The sequence below is a fragment of the Carcharodon carcharias genome, chromosome 11 (assembly GCF_017639515.1).
Source record: "Carcharodon carcharias isolate sCarCar2 chromosome 11, sCarCar2.pri, whole genome shotgun sequence".
In the NCBI taxonomy this organism is placed as follows: domain Eukaryota; kingdom Metazoa; phylum Chordata; class Chondrichthyes; order Lamniformes; family Lamnidae; genus Carcharodon; species Carcharodon carcharias.
This window is the reverse complement of record NC_054477.1, coordinates 69,881,880-69,908,969: the sequence shown is the minus strand read 5'-3', so window position 1 is coordinate 69,908,969 and position 27,090 is coordinate 69,881,880.

Here is a 27,090-nt window from a genome sequence, read left to right as displayed (position 1 = left end):
AGCAGGACACATGGCACTGCATGGAGTGTTTGTGTGGTGAACGGAGCCATGGATGGGATGAGGACACGAGCTTCAGAGGGTATGAGCCTGATGGAGATGTGAGGGTGTGTGTGAGTGTTAGTGGTGTTGTCCCTTGAGGTGTGAGATCCCTGTGTATATGTGATGGGTTTGTGAGTGTGTGAGTTAAGAGTGATGAGAAGAGTGACTTTACCCTGGCGGAACGGTTGAGATCATTTGTCTTCTTGAAGCACTGGATGGCTGTCCTGGTTTGCAGAACATTGGCACTGACCACTGCTGCCACCACTTCCCATGCTGGATTGGTGACCTTGCTTGCTGGTCTTCCCCCAGAGTGAGGGTAAAGGATATCACGGCGGGCCTCCATGGCATCAAAAAGCGTTCGAGGAACGTGTCATTTAACCGGGGGGCTGCAGTCTACTTGCCTTTCAGGGCCACGTCCTCTGTGCAGCAGTCTTTGGCTGGAAGCACTGAGAGGTATACATGCAGCTGCACTTTAAATATGGATCCCGGTGTGAGGAAATGGTGAGGTGATGGCTTGACGGATTAATGAGAGCCCGCCTGTCATCGAAATGGCATGTTTCCCAGGAATGCATGTTTAATGAGGCAGGATGAGGACATTACGCCATGAAAAGCCACCTTTGCAGCTATTGGGTAAAACATACTTTTTCTGCCTGCTACCGCACTTAGTGCGAATCTGGGATGATTCCGCCCTAAGTTTAAGTCAACCTGGTTGCAATCTTGGTGTCACATTTGATCTCGAAATGAACTTTCAACCTCATGTTGATGCCATCACTAAGGCTACCTGTTTCCATATCTGTAACATCGCCCAGCTTCATCCCTGTCTCATGACATCTGCTGCTGAAACGCTCATTCATGGCTTTTTTACCTCTAGGCTCAACTATTCCAATGCACTCCTAGCTGATCTCCCACATTCTACCCTCTATAAACTTGAGATCATCCAAAACTTTGCTGCCCTGTCTTAACTCATAGCGAGTCCCCTTTCCCCAATCACCCATGTGCTTGCTGACTTACATTGGCTCCGGGTCAAGCAATGCCTTGATTTTAAATTCTCATCCATCACCTTGCCCCTCTCTATCCTTGTAAAACTCCTTCAGCCTCATGACAGGTTGATGCTCTTTTGTCAGAACTAGGGTCTGATGAAAGGTCACAGACCTGAAGGGTTGAATTTTCTTCGGCTAGCAGTAAGTTTCATGGCAGGCGGGACTGGAAAACTTGGAGAGAGGCCAAAATTCGGATTCCCGCCGGCAAGAAATCAGTTTGTAATTTTCCTCTTGTCAGTTTTTTGGCGGGTGGATGGCAGGTAGGGTTTCCTGCTGATCCATGGCAGGGATGCCATTTGCATGCTTTACCATGTCATGAATGCTCATTAAAAACGCTACTTGCCGGAGTCATTTAGCCTTTCCAAATCTAGTGCCACGGCAGCAGAAAATTCACTCGGTCTGATTCCTGTCTGGAAATAAGTGGCGTGCAGCTGGTGGCCTTCACTTTGTGACTTCGAGGTGAGTGCAATATTCAAAGCCTACCTGCAACGGCACCGCTCTGGGCTCTTACCAATGCCAGTGAGATGCTACACTGGTCGCGGTGTATGGTTGGTCTGCTCACTGGTTCCCTCCGTTTGCCGGGAGGGTATCTTCTGTGGGTCTCATATGAAATAGAGACCAGCATTGCAACCTGGGTGATGGGGAGAAGGAAGATGGAGACATGGTTGACAATGAGCAATGGTGGGGTTGGAAGGGGCACGCCATAGCAGGCAGAGGGGAGACTAAGGATGGGGAAGTTGGAGCCTGACATGGAAGAGTAGAAAGCAGACACAGAAAGGGTGGATGGGAGTCGAATTGTATGAGTGGGAGGGGATGCACACAGACTCCGGAATACAAGGGGGTGGGGGGTTGTGTTAGTGTGGCACATGAGGGATGGGTTGCACAGAAACTCATGGAGGGGGTGGGGGAGAGAGATGTGGTGTCATTAGTAAAGAAGGGACGGGAGAGCTCATTGGAAGACAGTCATAGTCCCCACTCTGGGGCCAAGAGGTCTGGGTAAGAGATTAAAGGCAGTCCTGGGGCTTTGTGGGCCATGTTACATGGCTATGCATGGCACGTACATCGTAGTCACGCCCCAAAGAGGGGCAAGGGCTGTGTTCCCAATTGGGATAAGGCACAGCTTGGTGTGCAAGGCATGGTCATAGTCTTGTCTGGGTACTGGACTAAAGATGGAATGGTCAGGGCTAGGGGAGGCATCTGCAGTCTGTAAAGGGGAATACATAATACAAAGGGGGGGGTATTTGAAACTCTCCTGAGAGGGGTCTTCTCTGTACATGACCATGCTGTATGACCGATGCAGTTGGTAAAGCGGAGTTATTTAAAAATCCCAGAAGAAATCTTTGAACAACTGTCAAAACCTATAATTTTAAGGGTTATGTTTGAAATGCAACTCTAAATTCAAGAATCAGACCACCAGTTCTCAAGGTTTTAAATTAAATTACATGAAACATTTTATTAATTTACACAGTTTAAAATATACACATGGCTACAAATTACTACCATCATAACTTTTAACAAATTCGCAAACTAATCTCCATTAAGGCAACAGTAACCCATTGGGCAGAATTTTACAACAGTGGGATTTTACGTTCCCGCTGTGGTAAATGCGATTTATAATAGCTCGCTGCATTTTACAGCCCCGTCCCCATCGAAACGGGGCCGTAAAATTCTGCCCATTGACTTAACTAGATACTAGGCAAAGCATTTTCACCTTATGAATTCAAAAATGAGGTTCTTTTCAATGTGGAGCCAGTTGGAGGCTTGCAGCTGCCTCTTGATAATACATTGCCTCTGCCTGCACACCCGAAAACTGCTAAAGTAATGCCTACCACCACTGATTGAATTCAAATTCTCATTGTTTCACCAGCCTCTTTGAACGTCACCTTTTAACAATGAAACCCCTTTCATAGTACCAATTTTATTAGTAATATAAACATATTGCTTGGTAGCTGCTAGAAAGGTGTCAGTTTTCACCTCCACTTCTTGAATGCTCTTTTCAAAAAATGCAAATATATGCTATTGCTGTTACATATCAAAACTATTACCCATCAAAGCATCCAGACTAGCTGGCTTTAATCCAATTAAGACACATCTGCAGACTAAACCTCTATTTTAAAAGAAAAGTATTTTCTAAAATATTATATACATTAATAGCTTCATGACAATGCAACAGTCTCAAGATGGGGAGGGATGAGGCCCACAGTGAGCATGGGGACATCAACAGTGATGGATTCTGGTGGGAATATCGATTACAATTGCATTGGGACCTAGGATTACTGGGGGAAGCTGAAGAACAAGGGGAGTGCACTCTGCTTGCACACTGTGGGGTTCCAGGAAGATTGGAGGAACCCAAACACTCACAGGGAGAGGGTCGAAGCTGGTCTCATAATAAAATCGCAATATCACAATCTTGCAATCACGAAGCTGGGGAGAAATTAGAAATCGAAACTGGAAAATAATCTGCATGGGAAGGGTCTGAGTCAGTGTGGGAGGAGCCCAGTGCTCAACTCAGGGACCCTTTTAGGGGCACCCTTAAATTGCTTTGACTCTAAGCATTGAAATGGAGTCAGAGCTGAGAGAAAAGAAGAATAATTCCTTGAGAAGGTGCAACTGGAGCCATTGTCTTTTCGTGCACTTTAACAAGAAACTGCAGGAGTCATTGGATTCACAATATAGCTGCTCTGTTTGAGCATTAACAGAGAGGTATATAAGAATGGAAAATGCAGGTAGCCATTAAGGAAGCACAGCTGCTGCATATCTGCCATATTATCAATGAAAGCCTATAATGTGCTTTCTTCAATTGGCATGGATGAAAGGGCGTCGAGCCATTGCTGAATTGCAAGTTGAGGTTGATTGGCATACATGATCATAGAATGCAGGAGTGCCTTTGGTGAGGTGGCACATTTCAGGTATGTGTCAAAACCTCTCCCAAGTTTTGTGGGATTGAGATGTCAAGTATCAGGTTTGGCATTGTGGTCACCTAGATCTGCGAGTTTGTGCCTCAGCTGCAATGAAAATCTAGTAGTGCAGACACAGCTCTAGGGCATGACATTGGCTTCCTGTATGAGTGGGAGCTCTACTATATTTGCCCAGTATTCATTAATCTGTTGCATCAATCAGTCCCTCGGGAGAAGAAGTATTGAATAATGGAGCCTGAGCTTAATGCTGCCTTCTTGATGGCAGTGATCTGATTGAGGAGGAGAAGGGCCTGGCGCCGCCTAGTGCTGCTTTGAGAGGAGGCTTAGCTTCAGGTCCATAGTGCAGGGGAGCCCCAGCAACAACCAGAGGATGAGGAGGTTAGACCCATCCCATGGTGGCGACTTGCATGACCAAGGGTCTGCCAAAGAAGACTTTCCTATCTGGAGATGAGTGATAGACAATGCTGTGCCCGCCTGCACTTGAATCATATCTGCCACATTCTGCAGGCGGATCTAATGCTCCATGGACTGGGATGACATCCCCTGCCAAGTCACCGTCACACACAAATTGTTTGGTTTGCAGATTGTTTCAGGGATCCACAGGGGTCCTATGCGGCATCTCAGAGTCCCCAACTTATAAATGTATCAAGGTGACAGATGCCCTCTACAGTAAAGCTCATCATTATGTGGAGCTCACACTCGATAAAGCTAGCCAGGCTGCTAGATTTCTGGTGTTTGCAGCTATCTCAGGTTTCCTTAGAGTACAGGGTGCAATAGATTGCACACATGTGGCTTTGACAGCTCCATGGCACCAGCCCCTTAACAGGAAAGATTTCCACTCCATCAATGTTCAACTGATGTGCAATCATCGGAAACACATTAGGCACATTTGTGCCAGGTACCCTGGGAATTGCCATGACTCATAAATCCGGAGTCACTACTAGGTGCCTCACATATTCGAAGGGCCTTAGCAATTACAGGGATGGCTGCTTGGGGATAAGGGGTACACACCCAAAAGATCTTATGACACCCGTGCATTGTCTTCTGAGTCACTTGGAGGAGAGATACAATGCAGCGCATAAGGTGACACAATCCATCATCGAGCAGGCAATTGATATCTTTAAGATGCGCTTCCAGTGTTTGAGCCACTCAGGTGGCACTCTGCAGTACTCTCCAGAGATGGTGTCCAACATCACTGTGGTCTGTTGCGCCCTGCATAGCCTGGCACTTCAAAGGGTGGATCCCTTGCCAGAGGGAGACATGGAGGATGCTGAGAGCTCCTTGGACAATGAAGACCAGGAAGGGCTGGAACCTGAATTTGGAGATGAGGGTTAGCTTCCCCGTGAGGATGCCATCAAAGGTGGACAATGTTGAAGACCTGCCTGTGCCACACTGATAGCCACACAATTCCAGGATGATTAAGGTGCAGGCAACGAGACACAGCCACATTTGTTCTGTCCCTTAGTGCCGTGCCAGTGGACCAAAAGGCCTTTACAACCTGTGACATCAAGAGCAAGTTCAGCATTCGCCCTTGCACCTTTGGTTCACTAGGCCCTAATCTTTGGAAAGGTCAGCGGCGAACCTGTATCCATGTGCTCTGGGAAGTGATAGTTGCCACAACAGCACAGACACAGCATCAAATGACTTGATGCAGTCGTTGCCAATTTATGAGAAGCTTCTTGTGGACATTGAAATGCACGCATGATTAAAGAGAGCATAATGGCTGTAGGTTTTGTAGTTTGGCACTACCAATGAAGGCTGCCTTCTCATTTTGTGAGACAACTACAGCTAGCCCTCCAAGGCTAGTGAGGGTGCCTAACTCCATGCTGACTTGTAAGGATTATGGTTGCTAATCCATTTAGTAGAAACTTCCATTAAAGAGTCTGACACATCTCGCTGACATAACAGAAGGGTAGTGACTGTCACAAGTCAGCTACACATAACATAAATGTGAGGCTCACAAAGGGAGACGAACACTGATTGGGAGCATGGCTCACCCTCACAGTAAGGGGACGCATAGATGCATATGTATGACGCTTTCAAATGATGAGACCATTGTCATGAGCAGCAAATGTATTTACAAAGATGCATGATATAAAAAGAGATTGAACACCCATGACCCAGAAGTGATTTCAAAGCTTCTTAATTTTTCTAACCCTACAGTTACCCCAAAATCTGCAGCAGAGGCAGGGACAGCCTGCTGACTGCAAAACCCTGTTATCTTTGATGACTTTGGTGGGTGTTCCTCTAGAAGGCCGAGAGCTGAAGGGCCCCAGCCTGCTTTGGGTGTCCTGCTATGAGGCAGGTATACCCTTCTCGGCCTGTACTGCTGGAGGTGATGGGGTCATAGGCAGATGGGATTGGGATCGGATGGACACTGGAGTCACCTGGGTGGATGGACACAGGGTCTCCAGCCGGTGGTCCTCCTCCCTGTGGGTGCCTGAGGGGCCCTGTCTTCACTCCAAGGAGAAAGGGCACTTGGAGGGAGGTCTAGGTGCTCCATCCACTCTCGCCTAGCCACTGATGTATCCCACCAATGCCTATAGTGAAAGAGAGCAGGTCCAAAATTCCAGCAGGATCTGCTGTACCAAGGTCTCCTGGGCGGCTGTCACCCTTTGAGTGGAGACCTCGGGGTGCTCACATGTCAGAGCCAAGACATCAGGCAGAACATGGACGGACTCCTCTACTCTTCGCCGTAGTCTGTTGACATCTCTCACAACTCTACTTGATTTTCCATTGCCTGTCATTGCATCTCCAGCATATGGCCCTTTCCAGTGGCTCATCATCTGACTCAGACTCAGCGGGTGCTTGATCTCCAGCAGTCCTCCGAGTACCAGAGACCTGGGCTGTCACTGCCTCGAAATACAATGGAGGCTTGTCCATGAGGTGTTCCCCAGAATGTGACCCCGAGCTATACTATAACAATGAACTGCCAGAATGTGTTTCTGAGCTGGTGGAGGGTGCTGGTGATCGCAGTGACGGATCTTCATTCAAAGGCTCCATTGCTTCCTCCTCTGAGGTGGCCTGGGGGCTGAGGCTTTTGTTGGGTCTGGAGGTGTGTCTGGACCTGCTGGTGCCTGTAAGAAAGAGCAGATAGATTTAGTTCATGAACACTCTGAATTCAACATTGCAAGTCACTCACTGAGAATGTCAGGATGTGATCAACTGAGAATGTCAGGATATGATCAGCTCATGGATGGTTTATCCATACTGGCTTGCTGGGAGAAGCTGATTTTGTCTTCTCCACAGGACCAGCCTCTGCCCTCGCCTGCCAAATCAGTGGCATCCTCCTTAAATTTGTTCAGCTCCAGAATGTCGACCCTCCCTCCTCCACTCTGGGATCTCACCCTCTTGCTGTGGGCAAGCTTGGCCTGTGTGAAGACAAATGGATGGAATGTGATGAGAAGAGATGGAGGAGAGGTTGGGAAGCATGTGTGTGCTGAGCTGTCCCCAATGAGGATGGAGGATGAAAGTTGTGCAGCATGATAAATGAGATGCTGATGATGTTAAAGTGCCCATGAGACAATCAGTGCTGACATGTCCCCCGCTAATGTGTGAGATCCCTAAGCAATGTAACCCTTTGTGTGTATGATGCCATAATGACACTATAAGATTGGAGTAGACTGAAGGTTGACTTACCCTGGGTCATGAAGAGGTATTGATGTCTATAATGTTATTGGAAATTATTATTTTTTAAAATAGGGTTTAGTAGTATCTATGTCTATGTGTGTCTGTGTGTTGCTTAATTGGATTAAAGTCAGCTAGTCTGGGTGCTTTGATCTATGGTAGCTTTGAGATGTTAATTAGATAAACATAAGGAGGAAAAAGTTAAGTGTACATTTGAATTTGTTGAATAAAGCATTCAAGAGTGTGAGTAAAATCCTGTACCTAGCTAGAAGAGACCAAGCAATGTGTTTATGTTATTAATAAAATTAGTGGGATGAAAATGTTGTTGTTAGAAGATGTGACATTAAAAGCCTAAGATACAATGGAAAATTTACATTCAAAGGGGAAACAGAAAGGAGTTTGTGTGTGTCAGTGAGAGGCATTTAAGATCTAACCAGCCTGCAAGCCTATAGCTGTGCCTACAAAGGAGACAGATTGAAAGGAACCCCATTTTGAATTTGTAATGTCAAATATGCTTTGCCTGGTGTTTGTTTAAAGTCTATGGGTTATTGTTGCCTTGGTGAAGGTTTATCTGGGAGTGATTAATTTGGGGATTTAATCTGGAGGCTCAGTGCTCTTATTCCTGAATTCAGAGTTGCATCTCAAACATACCAATTAAAAATATAGGTTATGAGAGTTGTTCAAGTTTTCCTCTGGGATTTAAACAATTCAGCCTTTAACAACTGCTGTATCCTAACACCTTGGTGGAACGGATGAGATCACTCATCCTCTTCCTACACTGGATGACATTTCTTGGGCAGTTGCTTAATGCACTGACTGCACTGGCAACTGCCTCCCAGGTCAGTGAAGTGAGTTTGGTGGGCTTCCTGGAGCTATCCCCAGGATACAGGACATCCCTGTGTTGGCTGACACCATTGATGAGGGCTTCCAGGGAGTCATTACTAAACTTAGGGGCACCTTTCTTCTTTTTCACAGCCATCTTGAGACATCTTCTTCACAAAGTAAGGGTGGTGTTTAAAAAAGGTGCCCAAACCTTTGACCCCATTAGGTGACAACTGGGCAGACAAATCAGTTCCCAACCCACCATGTTATTCGGCGATAAACTCGCCTATGCAAATTAATTAGCCTCCGGGCACAAAATCAGGCATAATTTCAGGCCATGCTGCCTAGTGGGAAATGGCCTCGGAACCTGCCTGCCATCACACTTAGTTTCAGAAATGGAAAATTCCGCCTGAAATGTCAACCTCTGTTTTTCTCTCCACAGTTGCTGCCTAACTTGCTGAAGATTTCCAGAATTTTCTATTTTCATTTCAGATTTCCAGAATTTCCAGTGTTTTGCTTTTCTATTAAGCCCTTGCTGGTCTCACATTTTGCAGATGATGAAGGTACAAGTGTGTACTTCCAGAATTTCCAGGTTTTATTATATCCCATGTTATATATGAATTTATAATTGTACCTCGAGATAATCATCACTAACAAGTATAAAGTAACAAAATGTTTCATATTGGATTAAAAAGTGAAAAGGACATATCAAAATATTTTGTTTCCAATAAATTACTGTTACGTTGACAAGCATAGTTTTAATTAAGAAAAGCAATTGCAGGGAAATGAGGAGACAGCAGGGGTGTGGGACTAATTGGACAGCTCTTTCAAAGAGCCGGCACCGACACAGTGATGTGATTGGCTTCCTTCTCTGCATGAATCTATGATTCATGGCAACCGAGCACAGCAACATGCCTTATCAGCAGGTGAGATGAATGACTCGTAACCTATTTTTGCTGCAGCTGTTTGATATAGGATTGTTGGACAGGGAATTAAGAGAATTCTTTGTTTTTTATGGCCTTCTTTTGGATCCATGGTTTGAAGGCTCCTTCAAAATGCAACATCTCCAACCGTGCTGCTTTCCCTCAGTACTGACATGTTGACTTTGATTAATTTTGTGACTTCAACCCATAACCTTCTGTCTCAGAGGTCAAGATTCCTATCAACTCATCCAGCTTAGGCATGTGCAGCAAGTACTGCCCTAAGATCACGCCCTAATTTGATCCAATTTTTAGGCCAGTAAGCTAGAGGGGAGAGGAATATGAAAGTCGCTTGGAGAAAGAAATAATGTGGACAATGCCTTCAGTATTTCTCTGGTTTACTGAAGGGGTTCATAAAAGGACACTTTACTATGGTGTTTTACACCAGAAATGTGTGACTGAGATTACTTTAAACTCTCACAACAGCAGACAATTCTATTCATTACTTTTTTCATTCATTCATGAGGTGTGGATATCGCTGGCTAGGCCAGCATTTATTGCCCATCCCTAATTGTCCTTGAGGAGATGGTCGTGAGCTGCCTTCTTGAACTGCTGTATCCATGTGGTGTAGGTATACTCACAGTGTTAGGGAGTTCCAGGATTTTGAGCCATCGACAGTGAAGGAACAGCGATATAGTTGCAGGTCAAGATGGTGAGAGGCTTGGAAGGGAACTTCGAGGTGATGGTGTTCCCATGTGTCTGCTGCCCTTGCCCTTCTAGATGGTAGTGGTCATGAGTTTGGAAGGTGCTGTCTAAGGAGGCTTGGTGAGTTTCTGCAGTGCATCCTTGTAGATGGTACACACTGTTGCCCCTGTGCATTGGTGGTGGAGGAAGTGAATGTTTGTGGATAGGGTGCCAATCAAGCAGGCTGTTTTGTTCTAGATGGTGTCAAGCTTCAGGCAGGTGAAAAGTATTCCATCGCACTCCTGACTTGTACCTTGAAGATAGCGGGCAGGCTTTGGGGAGTCAGGAGGCGAGTTACTCATCACAGAATTCCCAACCTCTGACCTGCTCTTGTAGCCATAGTATTTATATGGCTAGTCCGGTTCAATTTTAGGTCAATGGTAACCCTAGGGTGTTGATAGTGGGAGATTCAGTGATGGTAATGCTATTGAACGTCAAGAAGTAATGATTAGATTCTGTCTTGAAATGGTCATTGCCTGGCACTTGTGTGGCGTGAATGATAATTGCCACTTGTTAGTCCAAGCCTGGATATTGTCCAGGTCTTGCTGCATTTGGACATGGACTGCTTCAGTATCTGAGGAGTTGTGAATGGTGCTGAATATTGTGCAATCATCAGGAAACATTCACTGATGAAGCAGCTGAAGATGGTTGGGCCTGGGACACTATCCTGAGGAACTCCTGCAGTGATGAGCTGGAACTGAGATGATTGACCTCCAACAACCACAAGTATCTTCCCTTGTGCTAGGTATGACTCTAAACAGCAGAGAGTTTCTCCCTGATTCCAACTGACCCCATTTTTGCTAGGGCCACACTCTGTCAAATGCTGCCTTGATGTCAAGGGCAGTCACTCTTAGCTCACCTTTGGAGTTCAGCTCTTCTGTCCATGTTTGAACCAAGGTTGTAATGAAGTCAGGAGCTGAGTGGCCCTGGCGGCACCCAAACAGAGCATCAGTGAGCAGGTTATTGCTAAGCAAGTACTGCTCGATAGCACTATTGATGACCCCTCCCATTACTTTATTGATGATCGAGAATAGACTGATGGGGTGGTAATTGCCTGGATTGGAGTTTTACTTTTCGTGTACAGGGAATACCTGGACAAATTTCCACATAGCTGGGTAGATGCCAGTGTTTTAGCAAGCATTCCTAGGAATAAAACAATATGTATGTGACATAAATGACAAATCTGACTTTCCCTGGCAATTTAGGATAGTACTATTTGTGAACCTGACTGCAAGATCTATCTTGTGATTTGTAGCGGCTGGTTCATCTTCAGCTTTTAGTTCTATCACAGGTTGCTATCTAACATTAATTTATCTTTTCATGATCTTCTGTTTATTTCCAACACATTCTGTTTTTGTTTCAGATTTTCATTATTAAATTTTCCCTTCTCCTATGGGAAGCTGGTGCTCACTGTAAGAAAGAAAAAGAGCTTTCATTGCATAGCGTCTTTCACATCCCTGGGATATTCCAAGGGACTTCAAAGCCACTTGGTTTGAAAGACAATTATTATTGCAATATGGACAAACAAAGCAGCCAATTAGCACCCACTCAAAAACCATTGGGAGCTGCGGGCAAATTCGCCCTCCTAAAGCCCACGAAAATTCAATCACGGGGGGTAACCAATGAAAGAAAAGTCACCCCCATATGTAGAGCGGCTCCTCCAATCACAGATTCTGTCTCTCCTGATCTTACTGCTACTCAAGAGACAGAATCTGTGATTGGAGGAGCATTAAAGGTGGGAGACTGGGGGCCCAGCATTGGTGGAGAGAATTTATCCAAAAATAAATTAAAACACCTTTTCTTCATGCAGAAAATCTTCAAAATAAGGAGGTAAAATATCTTTAACATTAAATCTTCCACATTTCCTCATTCAGTCCATCGTTCCTCGTCGGCCTCCCTCCTGGGCCGTCCCCGAATTCCAGGGGCCCGGACAGACCACGGCTCATTCGATGCTGGACTCATACCGCTCGCAGAAAGAGAATAGGCTCCTGTGGACCTGGACTCGAACCCTTAGTCTCACTTTCACTTTGACTCCCAATCTATCCCCTCTCCCTTTGATAGTAACATAGGGCAGGATTGTCCAAGCTGCGCAGCAACTATCCACTGTTATCTAAACTTGCCCCTCAGTCCCGACTCCCAGATTGACAGGGGATGCGATTGCAGCAGCTTCGTAAAGTAACCCAAGCACCACAAGTCCAGTAGATTGTGTGTCTTAGCATCTTTGCACCCCAGCAGAACTCACACTTCCAATAGGTGTACCTAGCATCAACAGTTTCTTGCCGGAACCTGCTGATCTACCCAAATAACCTGAACTGAGACTTAGTGCTAGTGAACCAAGTTTAAAGATAGGGGAGGAGAAGGAGTCTGAGGCCTCAAAGCCTTAGCTGGGCAACAAAGCAGCAATTAGATCTGAGTAAATGAAGTCCAATACAGTAATACATTTCTATAGCACCTTCAACAGAATGAAACATTCCAAGGCCCTTCCCAGGAGCTTTATAAAACAAAGTATGACACTGAACCACATAAAGTAGTTAGGCCCTGGGCAACTGAAGGCATGGCCACCAATGGTGGAGCAATTCAAATTGAGGTTGTACAGGGGGCCAGAATTAGGTATCTTGGAAGGTTGTGGAGCTGGAGATTGCAGAGATTGGGAGGGATGAGGCCATGGAGGAATCTGAATGTTGCTTCATTGAGAGCCAGTGTAGGTTAACGAGCACAGAAGTGACGAAGAACAGAATTTGGTGTGAGCGCCTGGGTCATAGTTCTTTGGATGACTTCAAGATTAAGTACTGCCTTACCTATCTAAAGAAAAAAACCTAAAGAAAATTAACACAAATACAGAAGCTAATGATATTACCTAATAAAGGAGTTAGTGAGAATGAAAAAGGAGCTCATGAAAACCAAAAAATAGCCCTCAAGAAAAGCCCTCGGAAAAAAATTATTTTGACCCCTGGAAACCCAAATTCAGATTAATGACCAATTAATCTGCTTTTAGTCAAATTAGTCAGAACACTGGGAGAACTTATATTTGGATGGTTCCATGGGATTGTCTACATCCAGTTGAACAGGCAGATGGAGTATCAGTTTAACTCTCACTGGAAAGAGGGCACTTTCAACAATGCAACCGCCCCTTGAAATTGGACTCAGGCGTCCTCAAGCGGAGTTTGAACCCACAATTGACTTGGATGAGACTGCTACCGAATGTACCAATCTGATATTTTCCAGTCCAGGGAATTGGGGTGGTGGCACCACGATAATGTTGGAAATGATGATCCCATTCCCACTGTCACTGAAGCCACAGCAATCCCACCTTGAATCTACTATTAGACAGCCACTGAGCAGTAAGCCCTTTTAACATGCATATTGGGGTCCAATGAGATATATAGAACTGCGTTTGACATTTTAGGATAGTAGCTTGTCATCCAGCTGAAGGGAAGGGCACCATTCTTTGAGATAGGGAGAAGCAACAGTCCGTCCTTCACAAAATAAGAGCCCCACTAGAGACTTAACTTCATCTGTCCCACAAAGTGGCCAGGTTGCTCAATGTTGAGGCAACCCAAAGATAGTGGGCTAACTTGGGGGTGTTGTTTTCTACCTGAAACCCATGAAACAAATGCCAAAAGGGCTTGCCCCTTAAAATGGACTGAGCGTTTGACCCAGAACTATAGGGCACTGGCTGGCACTAGGGAAATGTTACCCCGTTGTATTTTAGCCTGAAGCTGTACTTATACTTCAACTGCAGGAACAGTTTGAGACGTTTAGGATTTTCAGTGAAATTCTGGTAAATTTTAAAAAGAAATCAGGTTCCAAAACGAAGAAGAGAAACCCCTGTCAATTTCACCTTTGCTCTCTATAATCAGCCTGTAAGCACATTACAAGAGATTGTTCTTTTATCAGTTTACATACCAGCTCTGTGTGTTGCTCTCATTATTCTAACCATCAGTCACCTTGTCTCCCTTAGCCCAGCCTGCCTCTCATTTAGCATCTCAGTGCCTCAGCTTTTCCCTTGATCCCATTCTATTTATATTTTAGCACCAGGAGAGCATTCCTCATATTTCAGAGAGTGGCATGGTTACCTGCTGCTCCAAAGCAGGAGCAAACAAATTAAGCACCTGCGGTGATGGAACCAGATCAGCTGATTTCACAGGCACTGAGCTTTGTAATTTAAAAAAAACTTTAAAACTGAATGCCAGCACATTGCAGCTGATATACTAGAGTCTGGTAACTAGACCTCACTGATCACTTATGTGCAATATGTTTACAATTTGTGCTTCTCTGACTATTATCCATTATTAAAGGCATAAAAATTGCAAAGGAGATCACCCCCAAGTTTTCATTTTTTAAACAAAGTGACCATAGATTTCTTTTTCACATGTAAGCTCACAATCCTTTGATTTTCCACCCCCACCACATCACACCCTCTCCAATTCATTTTAATGGAAAAAGAAACCAGGGGCTGCAACGCATACAACATATTATTCCTTGCACTTTTTAAAATCCTTTCTTGTCTTTTTTAATTTCCTCGATTTTTCTTGCCTCTGTTTCTGAAAATATAATTCCACTCTGTGGCATCTCAGAAGAGACTAAGGATCAAACATGGGGCCTTCTGATCTCTATGGGCTGTCTTGGAATTTGGACAAAGTGCCACCCAGATAGCTAACTGCTGATCAGCATCTCTGCACCAAATCAACAATAGTTTTATGAATTTGAATACTTCACAATCATATTCAGAATTCAATTAAAGAGTTAATTCATAATGTCAATTTAGCGCTGGGACAAAAGTCCCGAGGTTGTGGGGCAGGGGACGATAAATCATCAAATGCAAGAAGACCCCCCCCTGCCCCAGCTTCCGCCAACCTCTCGTGAACATGTCTGTTTCAGCTTTAACACTGATGGGTTTCAGAGTGCCCAAGTAAGCTACTCTGGATGGTCCTTTCAAGAACTTTTGGCAGAAATTTGAAATTGATGTCCCCTGCGTGGGCATCCTAGGGTTCTGGAACTTTGTTAGTGAAATGGAGGTGAGATTGAGTGGCATTTTATGGGGTTAAAGGTCAGGAAGCCAAATATGAATCAAGGCTCAGTACTTACAGCTGCTTTCTCAATTCCCTCTGGGGAACAGTTTGCTGAAAGTAGTTGTTGTGAAGGACTTATTTGTACAGTTTTGGAGTTCACACAAAGGATATTATGATGTACAATGTCATGTTATTTGTGATTGGACTTCAGCTGAAGGGGATGGTCAGCATCCACAGCAGCCATGCTGCAGAGGGAGCTGTAGGTAAACAACAGAGAGGGGTGTAACAGAGGGGCTGAGTACACAGGAGGCACTATCTGCTTAATGGTGTACAGACAGCAGCTCAACTCTCTTGACCTATTGGGAAAGCAGGGCTCTGTATTCTGTGATTGTCTTGTCTGGTGATGGCAGACCTTTGCGGCCTCCCAGGAAAAGACCTGCCATTTGTTAGATTTGGTGGCCATGCATTATCTGTGGCTGGGAAATTCACAACTGGCCTTAATTATTTTGTCCCTGGTTCTTTCTCAGGTGCCACCAGAAACAAAATCAAAGATAACTCAGTCAGCTGCACATGAATACATAAGGCAGGTGATGGATGGATTGTTTGCAAGGGCTCTGAGCTCTGTAAACTTTCCAGTGATGACAAAGCTCACATTTTCATCTCTGGCTGGCTTCTCACAGGTGTAGGGTGTCATTAATGTGCACATGGCAATCCCAGATCAACCAGGAGCATTCACCAACTGCAAGGGATTTCATTCCATCAATATTTAGCTGTTGTGCAACCACAAGCTAAGATTCCCACAGGTCTGCAGCAGACACTCTGAGTTCTGTCACATTCATACTGTGGCAGTCCAACACCCCAACTTGTTCATACCTGGGACCACCTTTAAAGGTTGGCTGCCTGGTGACAAAGAATATCCACTACGAATCTGGATGACGACACCTCTGAGAAACCCCACCAATAAACACCAAAAGCGCTATAACACAAACCAGATAAAAACTGGATGTATCATCAAGTGAGCCATCAGCATGCACAAGATGAGACTCGGGCACCTTAACAGATGTGGAGATACCAGTACTTGCCAGTGATGGTCTCCTGGATAATCGTAGTGTGCTGCATTCTGCACAACATAGAGGACAGCAGCAAAGACTAGAAGTGCAAGAGAGTCAAGCTGCTTACCACTCTTCAGCTGATGAGGAATCCAGTGGAAAGGAAAAGGTGAATGCAGATGAGTCTAGCCATTCACATTTGCTGCTCAGGTTGCCAGGGACCCCATGGCAGCTCAAAGGTTTAGTTAGTTACTAACACTGGACCAATGTAACTATCACAATGTCCGTTTAATTCTATTTGCAATGTAATGTACTGTTATATTCCTATTTCTCATGTTTAGAGGTTTTCAAATTTTATGATAATTAAAATTGAATAATCCTTTATTACATCGTTTTGAAAATTTAGTATCCGAGGAAGAATGTCATACTACAACTTTCAGGATTAATTGAGATTGATGAAAGATGTTGGAGAGGAAGCTGGTGAGGAAGGCAATCAGGATGAAACCAATGAGATTTAAAGACTGAGAAAGAAACCAGAATAGAGAGTGAGAGTGAATTAGTGTCAAATCAGGTACAGAAAGAGAAATAAAGAAAGGAAAGGAAGATTGGATTATGAGAGAGAGAGAGAGAGAGAAAAGACAGAAAGGAAAAATAAGAACGAAATGTTTGATATTTAAATAATTTCTATAAATTGGCTGGAATGAAATTGAAGTATTTAAATGAGATTGAACATTTAAATTGCTCCCTATCTGGGCCAGTGAGATGGATTGTTATTGCTTTGGCAATTATCACATTGTTAAAAGGGTATTAATGCTCTTAATGACTAGATTTAACTTTCTGCAGTCAATTTAATGGACAATTAATGTGCAAATCTAGCAAGTTCTTAAAAATAACCAGGAGGCTAATGGTGTGATGCCATTTAGAGCGACATAAATCGACCATCAAGTTCGGGAGATTCACAACTCACAATGTATCTCTTAATCCCCTGAATTGATGAACTATTTGAGCATTAGTAATGGTGAGCATCATTAACACCCATTATTTTTCCAGCATTATCCAGTCCATTGTTTTCTTACATAAAACTGCCGTCGTCTTGTGGCACAGCTTTTTCTCATTCTTGCTTTCTTACTTCACCTCATAGTTAGAAGAAAAAACAAAATCCACACAAGTGCAGTATACTATATTTCGTATTCATAATGCAGTTTGCCTTCCATGGTTATTATTACTGAGATAGCAATGCCAGCAGCCTAGATAATGGGCTGAATCAAGCAGAACCACCCTGAATTGGCCCTGCTCATTCATGGAAACAGTGTTGAAATTTTATTCTTCAGGGATTGAAGAGCTTTTTGAATGAAGGAATTTAAATTATGAGGAAAAGAATATTTTCCTGTATAATAAAATCACATATTAGAGAAACAGTACGGTGCTTCCAAAGTTGTATTTAGAGGCTACGTTCATGTCAATCTATATGGTTTTGTTCATTTCACCTTTGACTCTGCCTTTCCTACCTAAGTAGAATTTACGATAATGGGTATGCTACTAAATGGGGCAATTTTAACCTGATTTGCTTGGTATGGGCATGTGGGTAGCTAAAATAGGCCAGGTGACTTACCCACTAGCGTCCCAACTAGATCCTGCCATCTTCAATTTTAACCTGTTCTGCTGAGATGGCAGAAAAGGCACTTACCTAAAGATGATAGGATCCTTATTTAAATATGCAAATGGGGGAGCTTTTTGAATTATGAGGAAAATAATAATAATAATAAAATCACATATTAGAGAAACAGTATGGTGCTTCCAAAGCTGTATTTAGAGTCTACATTCATGTCAATCTATATGGTTTTGTTCATTTCACCTTTGACTCTACCTTTCCTACCTAAGTAGCATTTAAGATAATGGGTATGCAATTTTAACCTGTTATTGAGCCCTGACTGCAAACTTAATTGTGGCCTGAGAGAATGAAGCATTGAAAATTTGACACAAGCCGCACAAGGAGGTATTAGGATCTACCTAAAGCTGCTGCTGGTGACACAGCAGCCCAACATTGTATTGTCCCCACTGGTGAGTCACCTAGGGACACCAGCTTTGATACTAATTAAATCTAATGCCCAATAGCAGGTGGTGGTTGGGCTCTGCTCTGGTACATGTCTCATTCTCTGTGCCCAGTTCAAGCTGGCAGGCCCATGAAACCAATTTATATGCCATTAGTTTTTAGATTAGCCCTGTGACCTACAAGTATTGTAAACTGTTATAGTTTTCAGTATGTTTTTCAGTAACTGAGATACTTCATTTAAATGTGCGAGCTCTGGAGAAGTTTGGGAGTAACAGGTTTGCTACTAACTTCATTCCCAGTTATAGCAGCCTGCCTGAAATTTGAACAATGATTATCCAAACTGAGAAACCCGGCACAATAATTTAAAAATAGGGGTAAGTCCATTGATTACACTCACTCATTAGCTTGCTATCACCTTCTCAAGGGCAATAAGGGATGGGCAATAAACACTAGCCTTGCCCACATCCCATGAATGAATAAAAATAAATTCTAAGATGCGTCTGTCTTCCTGAACCACATTTCTACAATGTTGCCTTCATCCCTGTATAGTTACTAATAGTTTGGAATCATGATCACACAACACACGTTGCACCACAAAAAAAATCATGCCCACGGTAAACTGTTTGGAATACCACCCATTGATGAGATCAACCAGGACAAATATACACTGAAACTTCATTATCAATATGTCTCTGGCCTATCTTCATTGCCCACATCAGAATGCACATGTACATTATACCAGCATGCATTTGGCCCAAAGAAATGTGTGTAATGTGATACTGCAAATTAGAATTTTATTCTGTCATTTTCCAATACAGGTATTACAAGTATTACACAAAAAGCGGGAAGCATGCTTCACCTACACTAGGCGCATCACATCAACCTATTGACACTGTTTGCTTCTCATTTTCAATCCACACCTCTGGCTAGTAGCAGTGTGAAAAGGAGAGCAAGATTTGTAAGTCTTTCCCTGTCTGTACACAGCCTCTCTATCAGAAAGTCCTCAGCTGTGCCTCCTCATGCCCATACATGGAAACTGGGTTCCTTGTGGCCCCAGGCTAAAGTTTCAGAGGAATTCAGAGGAGGCTTGGTCCCCAGACATGCATTGTGCATGCCCACTGGCATGTGGACATGCCCTGGCACTCATGAACCAAACTCCCAGTTATGGACAAATAGCACCACTGCCTTGTGGATACATCGAGAGAGTTGAAGATTAAGGGAGCAAACCATAACAAAAAAAACGGAATGGAGCCCAAAGGCAGACTGATATCTAAATATGTAATCTTTCTGGCAACTCTTGTAACGAAGCTGGTGCCAAACGTGATGCTTTGCATTCCTTTTGACTCAAACGGGAAGGCCAAGAGGGGCATTTTTATGTTTGGGCAGTCCAGCATCTTCATAAATTTTCCCCAGATCTACACCCTGGAGAGGACACTCGGTTTTGCTGCAGAATAGTTATACAACACAGGAAGCAGCAGTTATGAGTGTTAAGGCCAACTTTATTGGAGTAGAGATCGGATGTTGCCGGCAGTCTTCGATGGTGGGAGGGACCATCGCATCCTACTGGTCAGCCACAACCCCCTCAAGTTGAGCAGCCCCCTACTAGTGATACTGACCTGCCACAGTCCATCTGCTTCAATGAGTGCTTAGAGATCAGAGTCTCTGCTCAACAAGTGGATGGAATCCATTGCACCAGGCAAGCAAACAAAACAAGCAAAAGGAAAGAAAGTGTCAGCTATTCAATTGACAAGCAGGAATGTCAGAACCACATGCACAGGATTGTCAGTGGTTGATAATGCGTGCAAGACGGCCAAGTCCTTGAGAGGAAGGGGCAGCTGGAATGAGTTTGAGATGCCCCACACCCCTTTTGCATTGACACTGATGGATGCCAGCAAGTGCCTCAACAATGGAGTGCAGCACCAATGCCCTGGACCTAGGTCTCCATGGCGGCTGCCATTCTACCAGTGTTGACTTCGGTGTGGTGGCATGATGGTGCTAACACCTCAGATTGAAGGTAGATGGACACTTTCATCATGCCTTGTAATCTGAGGAGTGCAGCCTTCAGCCCTTCCTGATAGTCCTGAGCTTGTCTTTGCAGCTCCAGCAACTGAGGTAGAACCGAGTCCGAGGCTTGTCATCTGACTCAGGCACAATGGACTTGAGTGTGTTTGTGAGTGATGGCGTCCTTGAGCTGGCAGTGAGTGTGAACCCTGTGTATGTGTGATGGGTTTGTGAGTGTGTGAGTTAAGAATGATGAGAAGAATGACTTACCCTGGTGGAACGGAGAAGATCATTCATCTTCTTGCGGCATTGAGTGGCTGTCCTCTTTTGGAGGGCATTGGCGCTCACCACTGCTGCCACCACCTCCCATGCTGGTTTGGTGAGCTTGGTGGCTGATCTTTGCCCAGAGTAGGAGTAGGAGAATTTGTGGCAGGCTTCCACTGCACCCAGCAGGCACCCCAAAGACGTGTCACTAAATTTGGGGGCTGCTGTCTTCTTCGCTTTCAGGGCCATCTGTAGCCTGGAGCAGTCCTGGCCTGCAGACATGAAGTAAGCTGTGCTCTGATGCACTTTAAATATGGTGCCCAGAGCGAGGAAGTGCTGAGGTCACCGTGGGCAGACAAATTCCAGCCCACCCAGCGATCCAGCATGTTTCCCGAGCATGCATTATTTATGTGACGGGACACGCCGGGAAGGGAAGCAGACAATATGGCGCAAAAACTCGCCACTGCGCTTGGTGCAATTCAGGGAAAATTCAGGCCTTAGTCTTGATACAGTGAATGGTTATCTTTGAAACTTTTAAAAAATTTATCTGTTGACAAGAATATTTTCGGTACATATTGATCCAATTATCATGGAGCTTATCAAGCATTGACTAAGTAAAATGGTTGTCACTCATAAGAAAACTATAAGCACAGGTTATAAGAAGTTACAAAACAGCATTCTTTGTAAACTTTGGACAAAATGCACCTCTAGAATGCTACTTGGCAAGAATATTGTTGAAAATGAACAAAAGTGAGTTTCAGAAACAAATATGCTCTCATGCTTGATTGTGTCCAAAGCTAATTTACAGACAAGAGCTTTGCAGCTTTCTCACACTAAATACATGAGGCTGTTTCTAGAAGCCCAGCAGGAAATTACACACTTGATAATAAACAGAAATGCATTTCTATTGACCTTGAAAACTGAAAAAAGAAGCTATTCATACCTTTCATCACTCTCTACATCTGAAGCCTTTCTGCTGAAATTGACACAGTCCTACAGGGTGTATAAAAGCTAAGGGATATAGAATAATGAGGATAAACCGACACTATTTCATGATGCAGATTCTGATAGATCAAAACACAAACTAAAAAGAAGATTAAACAGGATTTGGAGCAACACTGAATTAGTTTCTAATCTATACCTCTCAAAGGATTAGTAACGTATAGAAGGGTGGACTTCTCTGCCCTGCTCCAAATCGATCTTGAATATAGTTTCTTTGAAATAATTGCCTATTCACCATTTGTTTAGTGGATATAAAAACTGTTTTAGGTAAATTAGGTTTAAGGTTTGATGGAGAAGTCATAATGCTTTGGCATAAAATTTATTCATCAGAAAGAAAATTACTGACCTAGTATTTTCTAAGAAAAATGGCTGTGGTTAAATTACATGCTGTTTGGTTTTGAAAATGCAATCTTACTAAATGTACTACCTAGCTTGCCATAACCATGTGACTCTACCATGAGGCAAGCTGACTGTAGGCTGTTATTTCTACCAAGTGCAATAAAGCCTGTCACAGAGACAGATACTGATGAAAATTACTGTCTTTGTACATGAAACATTGTGTCAGAAAGTGAAGAAAAAATAGATTTTTGAACCCTGGAAATCAAGCAGAGAAGACACTGAGAACGAAGGAATATAGAGGGGTTCAAATCTGCAAAGATTCTGCTGAAAAGAAAGACTGCACATAAAATACTGGCTACAGAGAAGGCTGGACTAAGAAAGGCACACAGAAAGGTTCAAATCTGCAGAAAGCTACTAAAAATAGGACAAAGGAAAGGCACTGAGCTGCAGAAAAAGGATAAAGGAAACACAGACAAAGGATGGAATTATCCCAGATTTGCACAAGGTGCAGAAGCAGGCGGGTAAAATGACATTTAACCCACCTGCCGCAATGATGGCTTTTCATGCCATATCGTTCCAAACCCGCTGCATTAATTATGCATTCCTGGGAAACACACCATTTTGATGGCCGGCGAGTTCTCATTCACCAGCCACACCATCACCTCACTGCTTCATCACACTGGGCGCCATATTTAAAATGCAGCCGTGCAACACCTCTCAGTCCTTCCAGCCCTGTTGCAAAGAAGGCAAGGCCCTGAAAGGCTAGGCGACTGCAGTCCCCAAGTTCAATGCATGCCCCTCGAGTGCCTTTTGGATGCAGAGGAGGCTCACCGTGATGTTCTCCACCCCCGCCCTGGCCGCAGGATGGGCAGCAACATCACAAACCGAGCTTGGGAGGTGGTGGCAGCAGTGGTCAGTGCCAACGCCCTGCAAAAGAGTACAGCCACCCAGTGCCATAAGAGGATGAATGATCTCCTCTGTTCCACCAGGGTAAGTCACTCTTCTCATCACTTTCAACTCACACACTCACAAACCCATCACACATCCACAGGGCCCTCACTCACTGCCTGTTCAAGGGACATCACCATTCACTCTCTCACACACACCTTCATTGTCCTCATGCAGTCCATGGGATCACTCACCACCCACACATGCCAGGTATACTTATCATCTGGCCTGGCAGGCATCCTGCTTACACTCTCGCCATCGCTATTCATGAAGGGCAAGCTGGCACACAACAAGAGGGAGACGTCACAGATCAATGGATAAATGCCTGAAATCATGTCCCTCACAGACTTTGGAAACAGCCATCCAACTGGCCAGTGAGGATTTGGACTGCTCCTGTGCTGACGGTGAGGTCGGCGGTGCTCTAACAAGTGAGGATCCAGCAGTGCAACATCCATCAGACAACCATACCATGAGTGTTGTGTCCTGATTCACAGGCCACTGCTATGCAATAATTATCTTTCCTTGCTCTTGCAGGCATAGCTGCCAAACAGCCAACGGAGTCCACAAACCAGGACCTTCAATCAAGCCCTGAAGAAACCTCTGAAGAGGAATCTGAAGGCACCCTCCTTGAAGTCCCATCACAGCGCTCACCCACACCTTCCACCAGTACAGAGACACACACACCTCTGTGGGACCTAGCTTTAGAGTAGCCTCAGGATCACAATCTGGTGAGCACATTGCGCTGTCTGATCAACAGCAGGTGGCGGCAGGGACTTCCCAGGTTTCTGGCAATGAGTGGACTATTAGAGGCCAGAAATTTACTGAGTCTGAGTCAGAGGATGAGCCTCTGGATTTGGTCATATCACAGTTGCTGCAGCTGCAAAGGCAAGCTTGGGAACATCAGGAAGGGATGTCCACTGCATTCATCAGATTGAAAGGCACGATGGAGGAGTCAGTCTGCCTTCAGGCTGAGGTGATAGTGCCGGCATGCTAACACACTGAGGTCAACATTGGTCGGATGGTGGCCGCCATGGAGACCTTGATCCAGGACATCGCTCCCACATTGTTACACGGGCTGAGCTCCATTGCTGATGCCATAGTTGGATAGTTGGCCTCCAACAGTGTGTACGTGAGAGGGTGCAGGGCAGCCCGATCTCACTCCAGCTACCCTTTCTCCTCAAGTCAGCCAGAAGCCCTGGACATCCATAGGCAGGAGGATCAGCAGGTGTACCCCCGGGGCCATCCATCCTGGTGGATCCAGCATATCCAAATCCCTTCTTCCTGTGACCTCAGCAGCTTCGGCTCCACAGGCTGAGGAGGGAGCCATTGCCTCTTTTGTGTGCTTTGTGCGGCCTTGAGACCAAAATGATGATCTAACCTCACACTCCCTGAACACATTATTGTTGCCTGCACCTCGATGGTGCTTGTCATTGCTGCCAGAATGTTGTGGGCAGGCATCACAGAGTTCTGTCATTCTCTCTGTCCACTCTCAGCACCTTTAAGGTGGGGCTGGCCCCCATTTCTTCAGCATCTGTAACCTGTAATGCTGTGTTCCTGAAGGGGTCAGGTGCTGAAGGTGGACAAAGGATCAGATGCTTTTAAAGTTTCATGGCTGCATTTCTATGATATGACTCTGATCAAAGAATGCAAGTGAGCTGCCTTCGACCAGACAGGAGTCAGACATTCACAGAGGCTATGTAAATATTTACGGAGTATCCTCACTGCATGTTGTCATCATCTTCCTGCAATCGAGTGACTATTAGGGCCTCCACTGCGTCTCCATGACAGGAGCATTCTCACAGAGGGTATGTCTGCTGCCATAAGCTAGACTGGAGTGAAAGATTCATAGATTCAACATGAGGATCTTGTGGTGTCTTCTCACTGCATGTTGTCATCATTCTTCATAAATCTAGCAGCTATGGGGGCCTCCCGAGCATGTTTGCCTCGTCTGGCCATTGTAGGGGCTTCATTGCTGTCATCGTCGCCTTTGAGGACCTCCTCATGCTCATCACCATCGACGTCCTCCTGATCGGTGGAGACCTCCAGCTCCTCCATCTCCTCCTCAGCCAGCTCTTCTCCCTATTGCAGCACCAGGTTGTAAAGCACGCGGCAGATGATGGTGATGCATGACACCCTCTGTGGACCATATTGCAGGGCTCCACCAGACCGGTCCAGATCCCAAAAACCTCATTTTCAGATCCCGATGCTTTGCTTCACCAAGTTGCGAGTTGCAGCATGAGCCTTGTTATACCTTTGCTCTGCTGCAGTCTGAGGCCACCGCATGGGGGTCATCAGCCACGTCCTCTGCAGGTAGCCCTTGTCCTCGAGGAGTCATCCCTGCAGCCTCCGTGGACCCTGGAAGACTGCAGGGATCTGTGACCGACTGAGAATGTAGGAGTCATGCACACACCCTGGAAACCGAGCGCAGACCTGCAGGATGCGTTTGTGGTGGTCGCACACCAGCTGCGCATTAACGAATGAAATCGCGGTTGACACAGTTGGCTGCATGTTGCGATGGAGATCTAAGCGCCAGGTGAATGCAGTCAATGACACCCTGTACCTGTTGGAAACCCTAGAACTGGGCAAATCCAATCGCTTTTGCATCCTGGCTGTCTTGGTTCCGGGAGAAATGCACAAAGCTGTGTGCTCTCGTGAAGATGGCCTCCATGACCTCATGGATGCATTTGTGGGTGGAGGCTTGTGACATCCCACAAAGGTCACATATGGAGCCCTGAAAGGAGCCACTGGCATAGAAATTGAGCACTGCTGTCACTTTCATGGCTACTGGCAGTGGATACTCTCCATATCTACATGGCACCAAATCCTGCATTAGCTGGCAGATGTAACCTACGAGTTCCCTGGACATGTGTAGTCTTCGGTGACACTGGTCTTCGGTCATCTGCAGGAATGAAAGGCAGTGTCTCTAGACAATGGGTGTTGCTAGGCGCCGACCAGTGACGGCTCGCTGTGGCTCGCTCTTTGGCGGCATGTGCTGGAGCCCCAGCTGCCCCTTCTTCCAGAGGGTGCTGCTTCTCCCTCTGCACAGCCAGGTACATCAATCACTCTCTTTTTCTTCGCCTTTGCTCTCACTACGCTACGTGGTATCAGCTAGTTCACTGGGCTCCATGATCCTGATATGGTCCTCCTGAAGGATGAAAGAGAGAGATACATGGGTTAGCTTGGGTGTATTAAGAACCTCTCTTGGTTAAGTCTGAAGGCCCCTTAATGCATCCTAGAGAGTTCAGACCACCACTTGGAGATTACTGCGCTGTATGGTTGGTTGAAACCCCACCTGCCTCCGCCCCACTCCACAAAACCGATTGGCTGCAGCTTTGCCCATTGGACTGCATGCTGTGCTCTTAGCTCAGGTGCAGGCATTCTCCTAACCTGCGCTACAAGGCCGCGCTGTTAGCTTGAACCGTGGGGGAGACTGGTCCAAACTGGGATGATGACATTGCAAGGGGCTGTGAGTGACTCCACCAGTGACTGCTCTATGGCCATCTTTAGCAAGGAGATTGTACAAAGTGTCCAGTTATCCAACTGTTCTGCAGTCCACTAAAACACTCATTATTTTGCAGTCTGTGCCCGAGGGATGAAAAGCTCTGGAGCACTTGGTGGCACTTTGATGCCTCTGCTTTGCTTGAGTGTCTTGAGCTTAAACTTGAACTGTCTCAGCTGCAGAGGATTGGTCGCTTTAAACAAGGTGTCCCTAATGTGTGGCCACTTCCGTTTTAGTTTGTAAGGAACTCTGATTAATTAGGTAAGGATCCTGTTCGGGATTGTTAATATTTATAGAGAAATCCAAACACACGGTAATTAACTGTCAAAGACATGGCATAAGTTTTCACGTTTTTTAAACAAAGACAGACTTTATTGTATATAAAAATTAAACAAAACAAGCACTATTAACACTATAGTTTCTAATTACTTTATAAACTCAGTTCTACTTTTTACTTCCTCCCAAGAGTTCCCTTATCTTACAAAGTCTTGAAGGTTCATTCACTTTTCCTGAAACCAATACAAAGGTGTGCCATCGTCATCCAGAATTTAACTCTCCTCAGTATTTCAGTCTTCTCCAAGGTACAAAATTTATCGGGATCCTTCCATAAGTTTTTGGCTAAGTGACCCTCCAGTTTTCATTAGAAAACTTGGGACTGTGAACTCTTCAGTTCCTTGTCCTTTCATTGGACATACATGGAATGTTTTATCACCATCTGCCCGCACACCCTCTGTACAGCTCTTTCCAAGTTAACTATTCAAGCTGACTGCTTTCTGCTACAAGGTTCTGTGAGGACGACCGTACATTTCTTCT